The sequence below is a fragment of the Pinus tabuliformis genome, chromosome 9, assembly GCF_031772625.1.
Source record: "Pinus tabuliformis cultivar Carrire ecotype Pingquan chromosome 9, CPIR1, whole genome shotgun sequence".
Taxonomy (NCBI): domain Eukaryota; kingdom Viridiplantae; phylum Streptophyta; class Pinopsida; order Pinales; family Pinaceae; genus Pinus; species Pinus tabuliformis.
Window position 1 is genome coordinate 453,756,461 of NC_142307.1, and position 4,936 is coordinate 453,761,396.

A 4,936-nucleotide genomic window follows, 5' to 3' on the forward strand; every position below is an offset into this window, starting at 1 on the left:
ATACAAAATGTTGAAAATCAGTTAATTGGATTACTTCACCTGACTACCAAAACCGTACAATTCCTTTTAAATGGTTAATCTTCAACCATACAAAATTGTACTTCATATCATCCACATTAAGCCTCTTTGTAACAGAAAAATCAGAAAATGGTATCATCCTTGACAGGACTGTGATTTTCATTGTTTGGTACACTTGTGATACATGCAAACATGCAAGGGTTAACTTTAGAAAACCTCAAGAATTCCAATTTTAGAAGACACATGAGAATGTGTACACTTTAACACCAAAGTGTAAGAAATATACCAAATCCAAGACTACCACACCATATGGCATAAAATAGTAGTCACACCATATAATAATAGTAGGTCGCAATTACAAATCATGAGTAGTCACACCATATAATAATAGAAAGCATGAAACAAAAGTAGGAATTCAATCCCATCACTTGTTGTAACACTTTCAAAGTAGTTAGCCTTTCTAAAGAAGGAATGTGTTTTTCCAATTACACTTTGTAACTAATCTTAGAGAGCTTACCTAGCAGTGATTGAACTCTATTAGCAATACCTAAAGGGTGGAAATCATTTTCCAGTAGATGATACAAATTTTTCACTTCTTGCGGAACACATGTCATGACAACTTTGGAAACCTAAAACAGAATAAAGACACAAGTTACCCACATAAGTAGATGTTTCGACTTTCTTTTCATGAACCCAAAGAGCATTTAATGTTGATACAATTAACTTATATTCACATATCCTCAAATGTTAATTTATATTTGAATGTAAGAGTTAACATAAACCATCTTTTTTAAAATAATAATGGAGATACATAGAACCAAATAGTTTGAAGTGAAGACGCTTTTAAATTATTAAAAAATGAAGCGCATTATTATTATATGGTACAAAAATTTAGTATATGCTATAATATAAGTATATATAGTAAATTTTGTTGAATATTGTGCCACATTCTATCCATTTATAATTGAAGCCATGTAGCTTACTAAAACAAAAACCTGTACAAGAATAAAAACTTCTTAGGAGAATATATGTGTGCTCTGACTTCTCAGCAACATCATGGAAACACTTAATTTCAAAAATAAATTCTTTAATGAACTCCAAAACTATTACTTACCACTTCATATAGAAGTGTTGAGCATGACAAGTTCCAAAATAACATATTATTATTAGACATATTAGAAGAAAACTTTTTGAACTAAGCATAAAATATAATACTTATACTAGAAAATCCTATACAAATGGAAACATATCAAGCAATGACACATGAACTTAAGACATTTCATTGAAATAACTTACCACTTCTCTAGTATCCATTTTAGAATCCAAACTGAATCCCAAAACTTAAAAGATTGACCATTCTTGAACGTCTTTCCTTCTCATTCTCTAGCTCAAAATGGTGAGCCCCATGGTTGTGATCATAAGGCAGAATAGAAATGGCTACAAACAATTTAGATGATGCCATAAGTTGCAAATCCTTATATTCTAAGTATTTATTGTAGCTTTTCTAGAGGCTATAGAGCTTGTACCATGCATAAGCATGATACAAATGGCTTTCTAATATCCAAATTATCATTGTTAACTTTGAATAACAAATTTTCATCATTTGAGGTTTAGGAATCTTCTTGATTGTACACAAGGTCATGAATATCTTCCAAATGGTTAAAAGCTTCCTACATATCATATTCCATTCGTCATAAGAAATAGTATAAGGAAAAAATATATTAGAAATAAAAATTTAGCTCACAGATTCTACAGTATGTTCATGAAATGTCATTCTACCCAAAGCATCCTCTGCAATAGGGTATTCTCCAATAATTAATTCATACAATCTCAAACTATATAAACCTTCCCATCTAGACAGATATAATCCTATATCTAATTCAATGGATAACATTTTAGATTTCTAGCTCCCATTCGATAATGATACCTTCTTAAAGGTGTGCCAAAAATCTACTCAACATGACATTATAACTATTAACATCAGTGGAAATATGGGTAAACTTCCAACCAAAGATAAATGGTTTCTAGAATATGATTTTGCTACACATTTCCCTCATCCCATTACACAAGTAGGGACACTTGCATCTTCAAATAAGGAGGAAATAACATGGATTTCAAGAGAGGAAGAAATTGGAGCATATTATAGTATTTATTTGGCACTAGGATGGATCCACATTAACTTTCAATATATAGATTCCATTTTTCATCTCTATGTTTAACAAGGAACGAATTATAGATCAATACCTATAAGTTTCTTGTTGCATTTGTGAAACATATCATATGCAATTATGCTCTTTAGTGTAACCTAACACACATCCATATGTTTTGTGATCACTATCGCAACCATAGTTCCTTATAGGTTAGTGATAAAGTATGACTATATCCTTACAAACAACGCTTTCAATGCGTTAAACACCATAAACTTCATCGATTCCCATGGGGCGTTCACCTAATGAATTGTGACATAGCACTTGGATTATGGAATATTAAAGAATACATTTAATTTGACTAGGTATTGACAAATACCTCCAAAAATCCCTTTTTCAAACCCACCTCCCAATACATATTTCCAATAAAGCAAGCATTTATTTTTACTAGATATACTTTAAATTCCCCTAAATACCTATAAACCGTTTGGTACCCTACAGCTCCCCGTAGTACTTATAATGCATTGAATTTATTCTTTACAATTTTAAAAGTCCCTTTATGAATGAACATGGTAAGATATTGGTCAAAAAGGTGAAGCCCATCTACCCACTCCTTTATTGCAAATAATAGATTCTACAGTAGATTGGTGAGAATTCCTTCAAATTAGAGCTTCCTATAAAATAGGGTACTCTCCAATAATTAATGCCTACAAGCTCAAGTTATATCCATCCAAAACATACAGACTCACTTGTTGTCCTAAGATTAAGAGAAATATCTTTCAGAAGTAAACTCATAAAGTAGAGAACATATATTGCATACCTTGGAAGAAGGCTGAAATCTACGATTAGATCTGCATGGTTGTATGTGGTCTGGAGCTATCTTCAGGGGACCTCTATCTTTAGATGTCTTCTCCTACCAAAAAATGTTGTTTTCTGAATTTTTACTTGAGCTCTTTAATCTGGATGATTTTTGTTTTGATCGCTAGTCTTCATTTACTGTAGAAAAAGGTTTCCCTTGGGTGAAAGGTAAGGGCTCATGAGACACCTCTAAAAAATCAAATAAAGATGAAGCATCGCTTCCTCCAACTTTTCTACCTATCCTTCTATAATCAATGTCGATGGCAGGGTTGTGACCCATGACAAATTCATGACTGGAAGTAGTATTCCTTATAGTTGTCTTGTTGATGACATAAGACTTATCTTTTTCAGGTTGTGCCTTATTTTGACCTTGGTTTCCACATGTCAAATCTATAGGCTTTGCGAGTGTGGATTTGTTTTCCTTCATACATTTGAATTTTTTGGTCTCCAATCCACTCTCTCTATGAGCTAGCATTGTCTTGTATTTATCCATTTTATTTGTAGGCATACCTTTAGGAGAGTTCTTTACCATCTTATCTATAGAATAATGTGTACTTACATCCACCTATAGGCTTCAGTCTATTGTGCATGGTGTGATTTACTATTCATTGCACTTCTGCCTACTCTGGAGATCTTAACTATTGAATATTTGAGGCCATTTGTAGAGGATATAACTACACTCACCTCTTGATCTGTATTAACTTCCTCTACATTCAGAACTTTGTGCAAATTGTTGTTGATTTTATCCATCCTGAATGTGTCTTCTTGTCAACCTTTTGTCGCTTCACCAAAGGGATATCATCCAGGATAAATGAAACCAATTAAAGTTAGCTTTCATCCAAAATAGAAAATGAACAGTGAATTATTGTAGGACAAAAAAAAGAAAGAACAGGAAAAAATAGCTAACTGGCAACCCATACCTCATGTGCTACCTTCTCTATGTTTGAATTTCTCCATTCAACCCATTGGCCATCCTTCCAAACCAAATATGGTCTGAGGTTCCATACTTTGATTAGTAGTGTACCTACTTTTGTTCCAAAGGAAAATAACAGAATAATGCTATGGTCAGACAACAAGATTTTGACTAAAAGAAGCACTAGCATCACTCTACAAGTTTACCGTAGTTCATAAATCTTGCTTGCATAAATTCATGAGCCAATCAACCTTTAAATTTTGCTTCATTACCATGTGTTCAGTCTATTTTTTTATATCGACTATCTACTTAACCATAGTGTATTCATTTGCACAGTTTTTTCAGCACCAAACTTTATTTTATGATTTTACACCATTGGAATCTTCTTACAGAGGGCCATGTTGTGATTTGAATTGGATCCATATATTATTTATCATCCATCTTGATTATTCTAGAGTGAAAAATTTGGAGGAATTGTTTTACTAATTTTTACCAGTGGTCCCATTCACTAGCAACAGTGTGACATCACTTTGCAGCAAACACAAGATTATAGGGGCACATGGTGCAACACCCAAGGCTGTATGAGGCTACAAGTGACAGGTGAGTCATACAACAAAGTGAAGGGGAGGCACATGTTGCATGCAAAAGTCACAGTGTACGGGAGCCAATAGGTTGTATAAAATATCAATTTTCCAGATGAGTCAGAAGTAATTTGTGGAAATCAGTTTTTAGAGGGAGGTTGTATTAATCTAAGGTTTGGCAAAGATGAATCATTTTTGTGGGTGTTGAAGGACTTAACACACAACATAATTTTTATTATTGTGGCTAGAAGGACTTAACACATGATATATATTTTAATCAGAACAAGAAATGGCATATTTGGGATACATTGGATGAAGCATCTAACTTCTTGCCCTGAATTGCAAGGGTTAACTTGTTGCTAAAAGAGAATGGAATTTAGGAGATTGTTGATTAGGAGATTCAACAACCAACTGATGCA